Here is a 20,432-nt window from a genome sequence, read left to right on the forward strand (position 1 = left end):
CCCCTCGCCCCAGCATCACCTTAAAGTAATCCTCCCCACTTTGCTTAGAATTGCCTCTGTGGACACTTTCCCCACCAGATTTCCAGATTTTAAGCATCTTAAATGCTAATTCCAGCTCTCCACATTAGTGTGGCTGAATCACCTGCGTTTAAGTACAAATGTCTCTGGTTGTTCTCATCACTCTGCCAAAAAGGAGCTCTTAAAATCAACATGACAAGGAAACCAAGATGCCCCCATGACACAGAGGCTCCTTCGCACCCAAGCAGGGTGACGGGCAGGGCCATAGGGATCCTTCTAAAGCCTCAGGCACCAAGCACTCAGTTCTTGCCAATCTCAGTTCCACCAGGTTGGCATGCTCCATTTAGCAATGCCTTTTGGCTTAGCTACTCGCCACACAATTAACTGTTTAAACAAATTCCAGAGAGCACAACAATTATTACTAATGAATTCCAAATCAGATCATCCAGAACTACAAAGGGCTGCCAGATGTTTTGGGCAAGGAGAAGAGCGGGTGGAGACGCAAGAGAGAGCAGATTCTTTCCCATCGCTCTGTTAACTTGGATGTGAAAGCTATAATTTATCAGGCACCGGACACAAAGACACATCATGCACATTTAAAAATATTTCTGGGAGGTGGTTTGAATGTTAATTTCATTGTGGAATATTACTTTGCATTGATAGCATATCTAGCAAAAACTTTTCAGACCTATCTCTCTCTCCCCGCCCCATATATACACACACATATCTTATTTTGACCTATTGTATCTGAGTGACAAAGCAAATGTTGTGATTATTTCCCATTTTTCCAGATGAATAAATTAAGGCAAATGAAAACATATAGGTTTTTATTTTTAAAATAGAAAGACTATGTTTAAAAACCAGATGTTCTGAGATTATTGTTGGACACTGTCATTTCCAAACAACCAGTGAGCTAATAGATATTAAAACTTCCAAGAAATAAAGTCACAAGAGCCCATATGAAAGCCACACGGTGTGTTTTAAGGTATCTGAATGAGATATTGTTACGGAAAGCCAGACTCAAGACACGATTCAGGGAACGGAGTAAGCCTTTATTCACACGCGCGGGCTCAGAGGAGGCAGTCTCCAAATTCTGAGCCCCGAATCGGGGTTAGATGGGGGTTTATAAGCCCTAGCATTCCGGGCGGGAAACGGATGGGCTTCCCAGGTGGGGGAAGGGATTAGCATTCAGGTGGGAGATTGATGAGATTGATGTGCTACCCAGGCGGGGGAAGGGATGTGAAAACGGGCTACAGGAACAGATAAGCAATGATTAACAGTTAACCTGGGAGGGGTCTCTGGCTAGGCTGCTCCTCCCAAGTCATCTTGCCCTTATCAATATAACCAGGCAGGGGAATAAATCTGCAGTGGTGAACCTCAGGGTCAGAGTAAGAACATGAGATGGCCATGGGCAGTTGAAGGTCCCTAGTGGATGCAGTCCCTGGTTAGGGGAACAAGGACTAAAGGATCTTTAAGTATTGAGAAGTCCTCAGCAAAGACATGGGAAAGATTTTCCACCATGTTTCTAGTGTCCAATCATCAGCAGTCAAATGCTGCAGAGCTGGTCTCTCTCTGCTGGGTCGATTTCCCCTGGAAGCTGGTTCTGTTATCCTGCTGACCTAAAGATTCCTGCTTTAATATCACTTACATGGGAACCTAAAGAACAAAATACATGAACACAATATTTTTTTTATTTTTATGTATATGGTACTGATTATGCTATTACAGTTGTCCCATTCTTTTTTCCCCTTTATCTCCCTCTACCCTGCATCCACCCTCCTACAAGCATCCCCCCCTCCTTAGTTCATGTCCATGGGTTGAACATACAAGTTCTTTGGCTTCTCCATTTCCTATACTATTTTTAACCTTCCCCTGTCTATTTTGTACCTACCAATTATGCTCCTTACTCCCTGTACCTTTTCCCCTATGCTCCCCCTCCCCCTACTGGCTGATAACCCTCTATGTGATCTCCATTTCTGTGATTTTGTTCCTTTTCTAGTTGTTTGCTTAGTTTTGTTTTTGGTTTTGTTTTTAGGTTCAGTTGTTGATAGTTTGTTGTCATTTTACTGTTCATAGATTTTTTTCCACAGTGTTGTCCATGTCCATGATGTTTTTTATCTTTTTTTCTTTTTTGCTCAGTCCCATCACGCATTAATCCAGCATCCAAACCCTCGCTCTGAGAGCTGTCAGCCTGCTCTCTATTTATGAATGTGTCTCTGTTTTGCTTGTTTGTTTATTTTGCTCATTAGTTAGTTTCCCTTTCTGATAGTTCATTATTGGTGTATAGAAATGGACATGATTTCTGGGGATTTATTTTGTTTTTTACTTTTTGTTTTCTTTTTCTTTTTAATGGATTCTGTACCTTATCAAATGTTTTTTTCTGCATTTATTAACATAATCATGTGGTTTTTTACTTTTAAATCATGTTTATTCTATTACAATTGTCTCAATCTTTCCCCCTTTGCCCTCCTCCACCCATCCCTACCCGCCCCCCATCCCACAGTCAATTCCCACTCTGTTGTCCATGTCCATGGGTTGTTCATACATGTTCTTTGTTTAGCCCCTTCTTCTTTCCACCATTGTCCTCCTTCCCCATCTCCTCTCAAAGTTTTGATCTTCTTCTTTTTCTTAGATAAGTCCCTTTAACATTTCACATAATAAGGGCATGGTGATGATGAACTCCTTTAACTCGACCTTATCTGGAAAGCATTTTAACTGCCCTTCCATTCTAAATGATAGCTTTGCTGAATAGAGTAATCTTGGATGGAGGTCCTTGCCTTTCATGACTTTGAATGCTCCTTTCCACCACCTTCTTGTCTGCAAGTTTCTTTTGAGAAATCAGCTGGATAGTGTTATGGGAACTCCTTTGTAGACAACTCTCCTCTTTTCTCTTGCTGCTTTTAAGATTCTCTCCTTATCTTTAATTTTGGGTAATTTAATTATGATGTGCCTTGGTGAGTTCTTCCCTGGATCCAACTTGTTTGGGACTCTGAGCTTCCTGTACTTCCTGGAAGTGTGTTTCCTTTGACAGATTGGGGAAGTTTTCCTTCATTATGTGTTCAAATATATTTTCAATTTCTTGCTCTTCCTCTTCTCCTTCTGGCAGCCCTAGAATTTGGATGTTGGAGTGCTTAAAGTTGTCCCAGAGGTTCCTGAGCCTCTCCTCATTCTTTTGAATTCTCATTTCTTCATTCTCTTCTGGTTGAATGTTTATTCCTTCCTTCTGTTCCAGATCGTTAATTTGAGTCCCAGCTTCCTCACCTTCACTTTTGGTTCTCTGTGTATTTGCCTTGATTTCACTTTGTATAGCCTTCATTTCTTCCTTCATTTTGTGACCGAACGCAATAATTTCTGTGAGCATCCTGATTACCAGTGTTTTGAACTCTGCACCTGATAGGTTGGCTATCTCCTCACTGCTTAGTTCTTTTTCTGGAGTTTTGATCTGTTCTCCCATTTGGGCCATATTTCTTTGTCTTGGCTCACCTGTTATGTCGTAAGGGGTGGAGCCTTAGGTATTTGCCAAGGCGGGGCAACCCCCTTCATTGCATTGTGGTACTGTCTGTGGGGGAGTTGTCAGAGAGGGAACAATGCCAATCGCTCGGCTCTTGGCCAGCTTTCAGTCACTTCCCCTGCTACCCTCAAGCAAATTGGGCCCTTCAGGTGCTGATTCTCAGGTGAGTGGGTTTGTATACATTCTAAGACACCATGGGTCTCTCCAATGAACTCTCCTGTGAGACTGGGAGTTTCTCCCACTGCTACAACTGCCACAGGTTTTTACAGCCAGAGGTTTTGAGGCTTTATTTCCATGCTTTGGAACCCTGGGTTGTACAGTATGTCTCTCTCCCCAGTTGTTCCTCTTGGTTTATCTGTGTGCAGATGTGGGAATGCCTGGGCCACCAGCCACCACCTAGCCCACCTGGTCTGCCATCTTACCATGTGTCCTCTTCACCCTGGCTTCCCATCTCTGCCCCTCCTACCAGTCTGGATGAATGTTTCTTCTTTAACTTCTTGGTTGTCAGACTTCCATACCATTTGACAATCTGGCAGTTCCAACTGTTTTTTGTTTTTAAATTTGTTGTTGTCCTTCTTTTGGTTGTGCTAGGAAGCAAAGCATATCTACTTATGTCTCCATCTTGGCCAGAAGTCCAAACAAACAATATTGAAACAGAGTTACAGTTACAGAGAACAAACTGATGAGGCCAGAGGGGAAGGAAGTTGGGGTACTAGGTAAAAAGGTGTAGGGATTAAGAAGTAAAAACTGGCAGTTACAAAATGGGCAGGAGGATGTAAAGTACAGCATAGGGAATATAGTCAATAACGTAATAACTATGTACAGTGTCACATGAGCACTTGAATTATTTGGGGAACACTTTGCAGTCTATATAAATGAATGTCTATCCACTGTACACCTGAAACTAATACAAAATAGTGTTGTATGCAAACTGTAATTAAAAAATAAAACAATAAAAAAAGATTCCCACTGGACTCATGTCTAAAACAAAACCCCTTTGAATGGCTGTAAGATCAGCATTATATAAAACGTGGACAACTTAAGAGGTGGCTAGTAGACTCGGGGGTTAGAAACAGGGAAATCAAGGCATGTGAGATGAGGAAGGGATGAGAAATAAACATGGTTTAACTTGTTCATCTCTCAGATGTGGTAACTGAGGCATGGAGAGAGTAAGCAATTCATCAAGGGTACACACATTTTCTTTATAGATATGGAGGTGATAATGTTAATGAATTGTTTTCTTCTGCTTATTCTAATGTTTATGATCAATTTAAATATTTCTATATTTCCAGTGGGCTTTAAATGTTTAAAATTTGTGGTATCAAATATGGGAGTAAATAAGAATTAAGTGTTTTTGTCTCTCCTGCTACGTATTAGTTAAAATAACCAAATTTTGTTTATAGATAGATTTATAATTTTTTAAAAATAATAACAAGTTAAATATCTCAAGAAGGGTCCAAAGTTAGAGCCTCATATACAGAAAAGTCTTAGTGGCTACACTTTTGTTTCTGCTGTGTAAGAACTGCTGAATAAGGCTGACTTTTTGTGAGTGCATTCCATCTCTACAATACATTTGATTTATAAATTCTAAAAATAAGACATACTTTAGAGAGCAATATGGGCTTGGTCAGAGTAAAAGTCATGGAATAAACAATCTCTCGTGATCACTAACATTCCAAAATCAGTTTCCAAGGCGATTATCAAGCCAAAAACTACAAAAACCATTTTCTGTACTTTGCACTGTACAAATCAATCTGAGAGAGAGTCAGAGAGAGAGAGAGAGAGAGGAACCCTATTTCAAATTCAAGAGCATACATGTTTGTTTTTTACCTCCAAGTTCAATGTCCCAACCATATGCTTTCTTTACACAATGAGGTGTTGCATGGTTAGAAGGATACCTTGCTTCTTTCTCTCCGTTATTTAAAATAACTGCCTCTCCACTTCTTTATTTGAAATAACTTTTATTTTAAAATTATAATAGATAAACATGGACAGACATTATAATATAATTATAATATATATCATGTATATACATGAACATTAAAAATTTTAAGTTAACATTCATTTTTTAATCTTTTAAATGTCTTTTAATCTATAGGTTTTTCACTCCATCTTAAGTTGTTAACGTTTAGGTTATTCTTTTGAATTTTAAGAATTAAAAAAATAGAAGCATATCAAAATGCAGAGCAAATATCTCCATTGATTTCTCTTTCGACAAATACCATGACTCTCCTTGTCTCTGCTGGTACCAATGGCAAAGCACCACACTTGAAGTAACCAAAATGTGATGTTTCTGTAGAGTTATGGCTTTGGAGGATTGTGCCAACACTCTCAAGAAACAAAAGTCCCGTGTGAAGCACCAACCAGGGCTCCTGGATCATCAAAACTGGGTGTTTGAGGCCAATTTACCAATGTAATAGTTATTCCACAAACATTTATTGAGTTTCAGCCATGTGCCAGGAGCTGGATTTCAAAGATGGGAAGGACACAATCCCTGCCTTACATGAGGTCCTTGTCCTACAGCAGAGACAGATAAATAAACAGTATAGCCTCACACTGTAACATGCACAGCAACAAAGAAATAATAGGAATCACAGCTAACGTTTATGAGATGCTTGTCCAGGGCATGGCATTGGGCTAATAATGTCCGTGGTGCTAAGAGGGTATAGAGAAGGGCCAGGAGTAGTTAGGAAGACATGAAAAAGAAAAAATTGGTTGACCTGTGATGGAAAATATGCTGTGGTGTGGTAGAAGAAAAAGAGCCAAAATCAGACTGACTTAATGCCATTTTATTTTTGTTACCTCATAAAACCTAAAACAGCAGATATTTCTGAGCCTCACTCAGGCAATCAAAGAAAGGAGCATCAAGAACAGACGAAAATGTTGGTGAAACAAAACAGTTGAGAGTTTAATGCCCTTTTTCTCTATAACAAAACATTCCAGATCAGAATGTCTCTGGTTTCACTGTGAATGTTGAAACAGTTTCATCCAACAAACATGACTTTAGGGTCTATGGAATTGGGGTCTGAATCCTGCCTAAGCCTCCTGAGGGATTTGGTAGTATGGCCTCAAATAAGTTTCTTCCTCTGTGAAGTTCAACTGAGAAGACTTAACTTGCCGGGCTGCTGCAGAGATTAATTGAGAGATGGATGAAGAATGGGGCCTAGAACCTTGTGCTCAAAACTGATAGCCACTATTATTGTCAGCTATTATTCAGTCACTCTCTAGCCTCCAGGTAATAGCTCAACACCTTGACACCTGTATGTGTATGTCCTGGGAATGGAGCGTAAGGGATCAGCCTATAGCAGAGTACCTCAGCTGTGGCATTATTGGCATTTAGATTAGATGATTCTTTGTTGTGTGGTTGTCCTGAATGTTGCGGGGTCATCAACAGCATCCCTGTCTTCTCTCCATTAGTTGCTAGTAGCAGCATCACTATGACCAAAAATGTTCCCAGACATTGCCACATGTTCCCTGGGGGTGGTGATTAAAGTCACCCTATCCCTCCCCCCCACCCAGTTGAGAATCTTGCTCTATGAACTGGTCTTTTATTCCTGTTGTTGCCAACTGAGTTAGTCATGGGAAAGGGAATGGCACTTAGCCTGTGTAGATCTACTTTGTATTAAAGGCTTCCAACATCTGCTGAACCCAAACAAAAACCTACTTCAAAGGACAGGCCTTGACAGTGTTATCTGCAAGCTTCCACTCACACTCACTGCACTACAGTGCTCTTGGTTTTTTGAAGCCAGCTGCTTCCAGACCTATCTCACTCTCCAGGTTTTCTGACCTGGCCACTACTCTCTTTCCTTCCCCCGTCTGCTCCCTTCTCTGCATTTGTGCACTGTGACATTGGGGTCATCTTATCCCCTTCACCTTGTTGGGCTCCTTTTCTCATTTTCCCCAAGCAGGCACTCTTGACCTCTTCTTGTTCCCCAGGATGTTTCTTTTGTCTACTTCCCACCCCAGCTGAAAGAGCCACCCACATCCTTCCTGCATGATGAGCCGGGCTTTTCCTTACAGATCCTTTTCCAAGCTCTACTCCGGAGGGACAGCTTTCCTAATTCTCTGTCTAGCAATCTCTCAGCAGCTTTCCCATGACCATTATCTATCCACCCCTCAATGAAAGAGATTCTGAAAAGAGCATCATTTGATAATACGCCTAGTAGAGTAGAACACGATTTTATTAAGTGCAAGCAAACTCACAGCTCTCTGCCCAGTTTTTGAGCAGCATCTGCACAGCTGTTGTGGGGAATTTCATAGCTGTCTTTGATACTTATCTTGGTCAAACATCCACTTGTTCCAAGCCTACTGATACTTCAAAAATTCATGTTTATGTATTAGATGATTGGCTATTTACAAAGTCCATTTCATATCATACCAGAACCACAGAATCAAACCCGTGCCCGTGGGCAGTTTGCTCTCAAACTGTACTTCACTAGTTTTACTCTCTGCTCTGTTCTAAATAATTTTGATTCCCAAATTCCTCCCTTTTTAGCTCTCTAGTTTATAGCAGTTTCTTATAGACCTCTATTCCTGCTATAAAGTTATAAGTAATTTTTTAATGAGAGATAAAGACTTAAAAAAAGGGATAGGAAGTAAATAAAGGGATGGAAGTGGGTGGGGGAATGAAGGCTTTGGGGGACTAGGATATAGCTCACAGTCATGACTTATGTTAAAATATATTAATGTTTTTAGGGTTATTAATGCATTTCATTGAGCCAATAACATCTTCAAAGACTACTGAGTATACTTTTAAGAAGATGTTTGGGCACATCCTGTGCTTAATATATCCAGTTACAAAAAAGCCTTACTCAGTGTAATTTGTCTGGCCTTTCCTTCTGTGTTAAAATATAGAACAGACCACTGAGCTTTTTTTTTAATTCCTTGGTGAACAAATTTTCGTATCCTGGTTTTCATTAAGGTTACACCTAATGATGTGTCTATGAGTCATTCAGCGGGTTCAGCCCATTTTCCTGATGTAAATAAAGGGAATGGACAGTCCAGGGTCTCACTTAATTGAGTTCTTGGTCTTGGGACTCCCAGAGCTATCCCTCCTAAGTCCTTCATCACTGATCCCATTTGTCAATAGAAAGTCATAGAGTTTTGCAGTAAAATTTGCCCACTTTACTCTTAAAGAGTGCTTATTTTTTGTCAATGCCTTTTCTGTTTGCATAGGTAAAATTTTAAGACTCTCATCATGCTTGCTATTCTCTTGAAAATATTTTTGTTTTGCACAAAACAGCTCATCTTCCTATGCTAACAGTTCAATAAAACTCTAGAGTACAAACTGACTTGAGAACCACCTTTTAGAAACTAGTAACAGAGCAAAAATTTGTGCTGAGGACTACTTCAATCTAATCTTATGTCTATTGATGCCCATCTGGTTGTGTTTAAGTTCCAGCTCCGCCATTTTCTAGCTATGTGATTTGGAGCAAGTTGCTTCATGCCTTTGTGTGTCTATGAAATCTGTTTCATAGGATTCTCATATCTAAATTGACCTGTATTATTGCATTGAAAGTTTTTTTTTGTCCTACCAAGTAGTCTGTTAAGATAAACACCCTTCCCTGTTCCTTGCACCCTTGCATGAGATGAACAGGTGATCTAATGCAGTGGTTTTAAAAATATTTTTATGTCCCTCCAAAAAATGTTGAAAAACTTTTTAACCCTCATGCTTAAGAAATTTTTGACATCTAAAATATTTTGCCAGTGATGTAATTTGATGCAAAGGATGTAACTTCAACTGTAGTATAAATATTGGTACTTAAAAATAACACTATTATATTACTTTTAAAAATATATTCGTTGAACTACAAATACCACAGTTATTTTATAACCATTGCTGGATGGTTATAATGGAGTTCATAGAAAAACTCTTTTCTAATGGTGGGAAAGTTTGCAATGTTCCTTTGCCTTCTTGAACTTGTACTTCCATCTCACTTCTCCCATAGAATTCTATCCTAGTATCTTATGATGCATGGAAGTTTAAAATCACCCTATCATAATGCTTTACAATAAAAATGTGCATATACATTTAAGTGTTTGGATGTTCTATGTCTCTAAGACTGCAAGTGTTAAAAATGTATTCTGGAGTGGGTTAGAAAATATTAGAATTCACTTGATTAAAACAACATATACGTATGAAAAATTTTAATAAATAATTATTAAGCATGAAACATCCAGTTTTATTGGAAATGCAGTTCAGAGATCCTCCAACTTCTTCCTGAGCACATCCTAACACTGGTGCCTATAGTCAGCCAAGTTCCAGGAAGGGGGCCTCTTTCTCTTTAGGAGCAGAGCTGAGTGGTGGTGGGAGTGGAAGAGGGTCCTGGACTTGCACCTGAGGGCTCTCCAGAGATTACCTTCCACAGGTCACTTAACTTCCTTTAGTCTCAACCTGGAGATAATACAAAACATGCTTTGTTTCCTGCCCAGAGTTGTAGAAAGGTTCACTTAAGATAATGTAAAAATGCTTTGTGTGTGCATTAGAAACAAAACACAATTGTTAATTACTATTATTAGTTAAGGAGGAAACGTCTGTTCTAAAATGCAGGCTTATATGAGACCTGGAATTTAAATTGCAGTTTGATAGTTATAATGCTTGTTCAATCTGACCTGTCTGGTATCACTGTAGGCTTATTGGTATCCAACATATTAAAATAAATATATTTTTCTAAAGAAAGATATAAGGGTCTTTTAGGGATCCTTGAAGTAATCTTAAAAATAAAATTAAAAGGTTCCTATAAGCCTAAATGATTCAGTGTTCACTTTCGTGGGAAGTTAGCTCTCTGTTAGCCCCCAGCGAGGGCCTGGAACCCAGGGAAGGCGACCCACCCACTCCTCACCCAGGAACGAATTTGTGAGTCAGAGGATCACACCCTGTATGCACACAGCCAAGCAGCTTCTGGTTTTAAGGACTTTTCATCCTAAGCTCTTGGATAAAATAAGAGCAAAAGAGTGATCTCTGAAGAGTAAACAAGGAAATAAGCAAGTGGGGGAAGAAAGGAGAAGAAACAGACAAAAATGCAGCATGTTTGAAGTCTGCCCATCTTGACTGCATCAGTGAAATCCCTGGAGATTGCACAAAGTGAGATGGGCGGGCTTGTCGTCTGGCGGAAGGTTCTGGGCGAGGAGGTGGAGGGGAGGTGGAGCATGCTCTCCACTGACAGATCCCGTGCCTCAGCTGCGCTTTGAAGTTGACCTGACGGTCCTTTCATCGAGTTCTCAATATCACTGGGGCTATAATTTAAACTTGAAACAGGAACAAAGTGTTTTTGCTATTGGGAAAATGCCCTGTTTAGAAGAACAGATTCTCCCCATGCAGATGGCTTCTCTCTTTTCTTCTAGTCTTGGTGGGGCGTGTAGCCACCACTTTTCACACACCAAGTTTGGAAAACCATCACTCTGTAGAACTAGTCAACAAAACATGCACCAGGACTGACCATGGGGTCTTAACAGTGATAGTAGCATTTCTGAAGTTTCCCTTCCTCCCTCCCTCCCTTCTTTCCTTCCTTCCTTCCTTCCATCCATCTTTTCTTTCTCCCTTTCTCCCTCCCTCCTCTTTCCTTTCATTTTTTGTTTGTTTCTTTTCTTTTTTTAAATTAAATTTATTGGGGTGATATTGGTTAATAAGATTATATGTTTCAAGTGCGCAATTCTAGGGTACATGATCTGTATATTGCATGGTGTACTCACCACCCAAAGTCAAATCATCCTCTGTCACCATATATTTGACCCCCTTTACCATTTACTAACTGCCCCCTTTATTCGCAGATATATGTACCCATCTGTTCATAGCAGCTTCTTTTCATCTTAGAAAAATAATTTCATTTTTTTGTTTCCTTACAGTACTAATGCAATAATACTGCAAATGTAATGCTCATTACAAAACATTAAGAAAAATACAGAAAAACAAACAAATATTAAAATAAAAACATATGGATCACTTCCTACAAAAATAATCTCAGTTAACACTTTGGTGGAAATTTTCCCTGGCTGTCCAACCACCTGTCTCTCTCTCACTTTGTGTGCAACTTGGGTCAAACATGGTTATCTTATTTCCCTCAATTTGACCCAGTTCTGAATAGACTCTTCTACTTGTCTACTTTTGTTTTATCTACAAAGAGCTAACTATTGGACCATATACTACAATGAGATTTTCAGATCAGAGTTATCTGAGGTCAGTGCTAAAGTTTCTGTTCATGAGTGTGATTTGGAGTTAAAATTTAAAGGGTCTGAGAAAATGCTGAAATCAGAGCTTTTTGAGCAGACTTCTCTGATCTTGACCCACTTGGTGTGATTGCAAGTGTGAAGTAAGGTAACCCCCAACATGTCTATCATAAGTAGCCTCCTCCTTTGATCTCTCTGGCCCCTACACTTTCCAAGGCACTATTCTTTGTGCTACAAGAATTCAGGGAAGATTCTCCAATGAAAATGTGCCTGCTCATAATATCACACCAAGTGCTATCAGGCATTTAATAACACCCCAGCTTGTAACAGGTTATCAGTTCTTGGGAAGAGAGGAAGGCTTTGACAAAGGTATGGGTTAGGGTGGAGGAACTGAGAGAGAACAGAAAGTTGTGGGAAAGGAAAGTTAGGAAAGATTTGGAGGATAGGGAATTCCTCCCACACATTCAATATTCCAATAGCAAGACCAGAAACTCACTGAACTTAGTGCATACACACATACACGCTTGGGAAGGAGGGAGAGAGGAAGGATTTTTGTAAAGATCCAATATTCTTAAGAGTTATGAGGACATGAAATGAAATATAACAGACATGGGCAGTTGAAAATCCAGGAACCGATGTCCTTCTCTTCCTTCTATGCCTCTCTTGTTCCTCTACCACTCAAGCAGCATCTTTTAATCGCTCACTTGGCACTTGGCCCCAAATAGTCTCTGGCCCTAACATCACAACAGTGCTGGTCCTGTATTCACCACAGCTGACAATTATTTCTGTGCCTCTTAATTCAAATCCCTAGAGTATCGACTCCCAAATCTGACTGATCATGCAAATCATTTGTGGAGTTATAAAACATACAGATTCCTGAAGTCCCATCCCAGATGACTCAATGAGAATCTTTGGACAGAGAGTAGTAATCCAGTCCACCTCTACGTGAGCAGATTTTGTCATAGCTGCGGGTGGTCACCCAGGAAAATGTGTCCTTTCAAGGACACTGAACTGTGGCCAGGGTAGATGAACTTCAAGAGGCACAAGGGGTCACTTCATGGTTGTGATGGGGCAAACACCATAAAACATATGTATTACAGGGCTCTTTCCAATTTATTCTTGACTTGCCATCAGGCATTATATGAGGTCTGTCCAGAAAAATCCAACCATTGTTAATATAAGAACAGTTTGTGTGACATTGTTGTAACCTGGCATCTAAGGAGAGTAGACTGTAATGCTCATGTGTGAACAATGACAATTTCACTGTTCTAGTCAGTGGGGGTGGTAGATACCGTTAAGTGAGCATGTGTACTGTGTGACCATCACATTCAAAATGACTGAATGAGTAGAGCAATGAATCTGCATCAAATTCTGTGTTAAGCTTGAACATTCCTGTGTGGAAACTACTTGAATGATTCAGAAGGCCACAGCTATGGGCAACTAGTGATTGGCAACTTCATCACAACAGTGCACCTGTCCATGTGTCACATGTAGTGCAGAGTTTTTTGGTGAAACATCAAATCACTCAGGTGACTTAGCCACCTTCAGCCCAGATTTGGTGCCCTGAGACTTCTGGCTTTTCCCAAAAATAAAGTTGCCTTTGAAAGGGAAGAGATTTCAAACAGTCAATGAGATCAAGAAAATACAATGGGGCAGCTGATGGCAATTGGGAGAACTGTGTGAGGTCCCAAGGTGCCTACTTTGAAGGGGACTGAGGCATCCATCATTGTCCTATGTACAATGTTTCCTGTATCTAGTATCTTCTTCAATAGATGTCTCTATTTTTCCTATTACATGGCTGGATACCTTCCAGACAGACCTTATATATTTCAAGTGCACATACATGTCATGTTCTCTCCATTTTAAAATCCTTCCATTGATCCCCTATCTTTTTAGATAAAGATCAAGATCTTTAACATGGAGAGAGAGGTGAGGGTTGAAACCGATTAAAAAAAAAAGAATGGGAAATTCTAATAACAGAATTTAGTATCTGGGGACCTTGTTTCTGGTTTGGATTCTGTCTAATCCTGTCAGTCTTATAACTTTCCTGGCCTCAGTTATCTCACTGTAAAAGTATGTGGTTGGAGAATATGATCTCTAACTCTCTGAACTTTAACATTCAGGAATTTCTTGGGTCTGCACCACTAATTTGGGGACAAGAAGTCAGTCTAGGGTATGGGGCAAGGTTTGGTTGGAGCAACTTGGATGATGAATACATTCACCTCATATTAATAGATGAAAATTGAAAATGGGAAATCATAAAGAACCTGTGTGCAAGATCTCGACAAAATCTTACTGTCATAGACAACAACAACAACAAACAAACAAAACAAATGTGTTCCTTTTTGTTTATGTTGCTACGATCAAATGGTTCTAGTAAAAATCAAGATTCTGTGACTGTTCTTTCAAAAGAACAGTTTTAAAGCCTGCATAGGAGTGTGCTTAGGTTCAGGTTTTAGCTGGGTGAGTGTATGACAAATGCTAAAATAATTCAGTCCCAAGCAAATGTGAGAATTGGTACAAGTGGAAATGATGTGAAAGAAACTACCATAATAAAATTACACATTTCTACAGGTGACTGGTCACACTGCAGCTTATAGTAGTCATCTGAAGGATAGATGAAATAGTGTGTCAACAATTCACTGGTTGGATGATTATAATGACTCTTTGAAAGTTGATGAAGAGGCTTGAATTCCCATTTTTAAAGCAACTTTAGAAATACATCACTCATTTCCACTGTGCAATGTGGTATCCCTGAGGTCAAAGGTGGCATCCATCACTTGAACCTAACTGAGCCTTTAACAAATTCAGCCTAATCCATAGCAGTAGACAGAGGCCCATGGTTGGAAGAAAGACTGCTCAAAGGCTCTTTCACTTGATATCCCAATTGAAACTTCCAGCTGCTTTTCAGTTTGCCCACAATGTGCTAGAATGCCCTTCTCTTCTGCAGGCCAGCCATTCTCTCTCATCATTCAATCTGCTAATAAAATTCACCTTTATCAGGAATACTGCCCTTCCTTCTTCCTGGATGGTTGACTTCTGGTTCCCAAGACTTTAGTAATCACTCTGTCTTCTGTGCTGCCATATCATCTTATAAATGGCACTATTGTAAGACTTAGAGTGTTAGTGCCCTTTGATTGTATGTTTCTTTCTAGCAGACATCATGACTCACTTGTGTTTGTATCTCATATCTACCACAGAAGCTAGCATATAACTGTTACTCAACAAATACTTAGAGAACAAAAATTGAAAGAAGAGGAAAAAAAGAATTGTATCAATGACTGAAGTGAGGATAGTTATCATCTCATAATGACTTTTCCTCTAATTTATTTCATAGTAGTTAAAATACTACACATTAACAATGAAAATATAGCAGAACAAACACAGTTTGATTTTAGTAATTGAAACAAGAAAATACTGTGTTGGAAATAATTATTTTCAATGATGGTGCTCAAGGAAAAGAAAACAAACTAGATTACATAAGGGAAAATGAGAAAGTGAGGACCTTCTGAAGAGAGACCCTGAGTGATTTTAGGGGTTGCTCACATCTCTCTCCAGGTCAGGGTACATGTCAAAGCACATGGCCTTCTTTTCCTAACTGTGCCCATTCTTATGTGTTTCCATCCTACACAGGTTAATTCACAGGCTGGCAGTATTGGAAAGAAGGGAGAAGGGGTAGAAAAGACAGTGAGAATAAAGGATTGCCCTGAGGTACCTGAACAACTTCAAAGGAGAAAGAAGGGAGTTGTTATGTGTTGCATTGCGTCCCCTGCAAAATTCATGTTGAAGTCCTAATCCCCAGAACTTAAGAATGTGCCCTTATTTGGAAGTAAGGTTATTGTAGATGTAGTTAGTTAAGATGAAGTCATTAGGGTGGGCCCTGATCCAATATGACTGGTGTCCTCATAAAATGGGGAAATTTGGACACAGAGAAACATGTGCAGGAAGAACACCATGTGAACATGAAGATGACCATCTACAAAACAAGGAGAGAGGCGTGGGACAGGTCCTTCCCCCACAGTCTTCAGAAGGAAACAACCTGCTGACAACTTGATTTGGGACTTTTGGCCTCCAGAACCATGAGAAATTTCTGTTGTTTAAGCCACCTATTTTGTTACGGCAGCACTAGCAAATTAATCTAGGAATGAAAGAGAATGTGTGTTTACATGTAAAAGAATTTCCTGAGACAGAATGGACTGAATTGTGAGCTGTGAGATACGGAGAGATGGGGAGGATGGCTGCTGGAAGACAGTTCTGAAGACATAAATCAGTTCCAGACCCAACCAACGGGTGGCACCCTTGATTGGAACAACCCTCTGGGTGGGAGGAGGAACTCCTGGGTCTTCCCAATTTGTCAGATATTTGCAAGAGGAGTAGGTAGGATGTGGTAATTGCTGGACTTGAAGATGACTGCTAACTGTGTCCAGCATCCCCTGAGATTCTTGGAAGGCTGTGAACAGGGGCATAGAAAGTATTTCTAGTAATAATCTAGACAGGTGTGCCTTGTGGTGTGTGGACATGGAATTTAAACTTTTGCTACATCTGATTAAAATGCAAACTCTTAAAGGGTTTGTGACTGTGGCTGTGCCATTCTCTTTGCATAGCATCCTACAGAGTTAGAGAATGGTGGTTCTCTGTGATAATAATTTTATCATTTTAAGCTTACTAAAAAGAGGCATTTTTTTCCTTGAAAATTACATTTTTAAGCCAGTGGTATATCCAAAACCTACACTTACATTTACTTAAAATTTTCAAGCATGCTCTTGTTTACTTCTTAGAATATTAACTAACAAACACACATACACAATCAACAGTGACCAGGAAATAAGAATGTGTTTACAAAGCACTTCGGTGTAAGAGCTCTGTGGTATAATCAAGGTAGATCTTATTGCCCCTGTTTTATAGATGAGGAAAACAGACTTGTAGAGTTTAAGCACAAGTAGAAAGCAGCAAAAAATAAACAAACAACCCCCAAAACCCAAAAACCTAAAATCCAGTTCTTCCAACCCTCAATTTAATATTCTCTATCATTAATTAAATGTTTAAGAAGTTAAGGAACTGTTTGAAATGCAAATCAAGACCACAATGAGATATCATGTCACACCAGTCAGAATAGCTATTATCAAAAAGACAAGAAATAACAAGCACTGGCAAGGATGTAGGGAAAAGGGATCATTCATCCACTATTGGTAGTAATGTAAATTTGAGCGACCACTATGGAAATCACTATGGAGGCTCCCCAAGGAATTAAAACTAGAATGACCATATGATCCAGCAATTTTGCATCTCAGAATTTATCCAAAGGAAACAAAAACAGTAACATGGAAAATATATGTACCCCCATAGTCATTGCAGCATTATTTACAATAGCTAATAAATAGTAACAACACAGATGTTCATCGATGGATGGCTGCATAAAGAAGACTTGATATATATACACAATGGGTATTATTCAGCAATAAAAAAAAGAAGGAAATCCTACCATTTGTAACAACATGGATGGACCTTAAGGACATTATGCTAAGAGAAATAAGTCAGGCAGAGGAAGAAAAATACCACATGGTCTCATTTATATGTAGAATCTAAAAATAAAAACAAAATGATGGTGTCAGATGAGTACTAGACTTCTAGGGGTAATCATTTTATAAGGCATATAAATGTCCAATTACTATCTTGTACATTTTAAATTAATACAATACTGTATGTCAACTGCAATTTAAAAATAAATTTAAGAGGCATGAATATGTAGAACAAACTGACAGATCTCAGAGGAGAAAGGGTGAGAGGAATGGAAGAGATTAGCCAAAGAACATACATGTATGCATATATTTATAGCCCATGGACACAGACAACAATGTGGTATGGGCTGGGGGTAGGCGGGAGCTGGGTGGAGAGAAGCAAAGGGAGGTAAATGGGGGACATCTATAATAGTGTCAACAATAAAAATATAAATAAATAAAAAATATATTAGTTCTCAAAAATGTATGAAAGCAAAAATATTCAATGTACCTGATACAGCAAAATTGACTCACTATGTCATATTGGTTAACATGTAAAAAAGAAAAGAAAAGAAAAATAAATTTAAAAAAGAAAAAGAAAAACTGAGCTCATAGGTACAAAGAACAGCTTGATCGAGGGTGGAAGGTGGATGAAATGGGTAAGTGGTCAAAAGGTACCAACTTCCAGTTATAAAATAAATAATGTAAATAAGGGACTGAATGTATACCGTAGCAACTAGGGTTAATGATACTGTGTTGTATATTTAAAAGTTGCTAAGAAAATAAATCAAGTTATCATCATAGAAAAAAAATTATCATTTAGAAAGTTATCTAAAAAAAGAATTTAAGGAACTGATAATAGAAAATAATCCCATAGGGTTTAATGTTTTCAGTTTTTTAATGGTCTAACTATGTATTATTTGTCAAGATATATCATAAAGAGCCTATAAAATTTTAATAGAAATCCAGTTGTTTAAATACTTAGCTCTTTGAGTAGAAAAAAAGTGTAGACACTTGAAATTGCACAGAATGTTTGAATATCTCTAGTTTGGGCAAGTTATTTAACCTTATCAAACTTTAGTTTCCTTAACTGTTGAAAATAAATAGTCATATTTGTCTCATAAGTTTCAATAAAATAAAATACATTAAGTATTTAATATAGTTCCTGGTATCAAATAGGCCTTTAGAAATGGAAGCTCTATTATTTTCTATAAATAAAGTATCTGGAGGCATATTGTGCAAAGAGCAAGTTTTCTCTCAAGCAAATGTCTAGGATCAAGGTCAAAGGCAGAATATGCAGCTCTGGACTGCCTTCACACCCACACAGGGCTGCCAGGCACGTCAGCAGGCGCACTCCCTTCCCACTTGCTTCTTAGAACTAAATGTGGTAGGAACATTCCTCTCCCTTGGAGGGGGCTCGGTTCTCCCTGGCTTGCTGTGTGGCAGGCACTTCTTAGGGCTTGGTGCCCTTTGCTGACTTAGTGGGAGTTTTGCATGTAGGAAGGAAGAACAATTTGCTATAAAGATCCCTGCTGTGAAGCAGAGACGGTTATTTTACCGTAAAAGGAGCAAATTACATGACTTCTTTAATGTCATCCAGATGATTTTCTACTTTTCATTTTTTAAGCTTTGCTTACAATTCCGCAGTATTTTCTAGCAGCAGAGGCTTAACTTGGCTCAGTCCATAGCTGCAACTGTTATAAACAATGTTTGAGGGCATGGGTTTTCTGGCTGTGCCTTTTTTAATTTCAGAATTCCATTTTATATGAACCCCTTACATATGGATGAATGCTATGCAGTTTACAAAGTGTTTAATGTATATTAGTTCATAGAATGTTAGAGCAGGGTGCATTGAGTAGGGGTCAGCCAGACATTTTTTATAAAGGTCCAGGTAGTAAATATTTTAGGCTTTGCAGTCCGTATAGTTCTTATCTGTTGTAACTACTCAGCTCTGTGCTTGTAGAGTGAAAACAGCCACAGACAATACATAAACAAATGGGCATGGCTATGTTCCAGTAAAACTTTATTTGTGGACACTGAAATTTGAAATTCATTTAATTCCACATGACACAAAACAATCTTTAAAAAAAATTCCCTTAGTTCACAGGCTGTACAAAAATAGTCATAATTTTTCTATCATTTCTCTTTGAACTGGAAGATTATAGTCAGAGAATGTGTTGAATCTGCTGGAGACCTTATAGAGTTTCTCAAAGCCCTTCATTTTATAGATAAGATTCTGGCACACAGAGAAATTAAAATACATTCCTCAAACTCATACAGCTAATGAGTTACGGAGACAAAAACATATTTCCCATTTCCTGATTCTGAAATCAGATTTTTAAAAACCATATCATTCTTGAATAATCACCATTATTGACACACATCCACACAAACATTATGATGAATTTGTAATTAATCTGTGGGCATAAATGTCTGCATCCAAACTGGCTTTTCTGATCTCAACTTAGAGAGAGCTGGACTCTCCAAAATGACTTCCTCAGTTGCGTTACTCAGCGTGTATCATTAGGGCCAAATAAAAGAGGTAAGGCCTCTCTCATGACTTATACTGCTACTTAAGTTGAATGTTAGAATTTTTGAGCTAAAAGAGTCCTTAGAGATTTTCCTGTTGCATACCTTCAAATTACATGAGAGACACTGAGGTCCAATACCAAGTGAACTAAGTGAACTGCCCAAGACCAACCACTGACAGGATCTAGAAGTCAGATCTTTGGGCCCCCAAAGCAGAGCTGTTTAAATTGTACCATGTGGCCTGACACAATAGTTTTAGAAAAGGAGTTTTATTACTGAAAATTAAAGTATGTTTTTGTGTTAACGCCCAGAGAACAAATATAATAATTACCATTAATTACCAACTCCTTCCTATATATCAGGAACTGAACCAGACACACAAACATTATTTAATCCTTTCTTCTTTGTCTCCATTTTACAGATCAAGAAGCTCAAAGAGTTTACAGTAACTTATTCCATGCCAGATAGCTGGTAAGTAATAAAGCCACAGTTCAAAATGACTTTTCTTTTTAAAACTTAAGTTCTTCACTTTCCAAGCCACCTCTCTTGGGTGCTTTTGTTTTAAACCATGGAAACTGCAGCAAACTTGGCCAAGATGGCGGCATAAGTAGATATACTTTGCTTCCTTGCACAACCAAAAGAAGGACAACAACAAATTTAAAAACAAACAACAATGAGAACTGACAGAGAATTGAACTCCGACAACCAAG

The sequence above is a fragment of the Pteronotus mesoamericanus genome, unplaced genomic scaffold, assembly GCF_021234165.1.
Source record: "Pteronotus mesoamericanus isolate MK-2021 breed Mesoamerican mustached bat unplaced genomic scaffold, CSHL_Meso_final scaffold_54, whole genome shotgun sequence".
In the NCBI taxonomy this organism is placed as follows: Eukaryota; Metazoa; Chordata; class Mammalia; order Chiroptera; family Mormoopidae; genus Pteronotus; species Pteronotus mesoamericanus.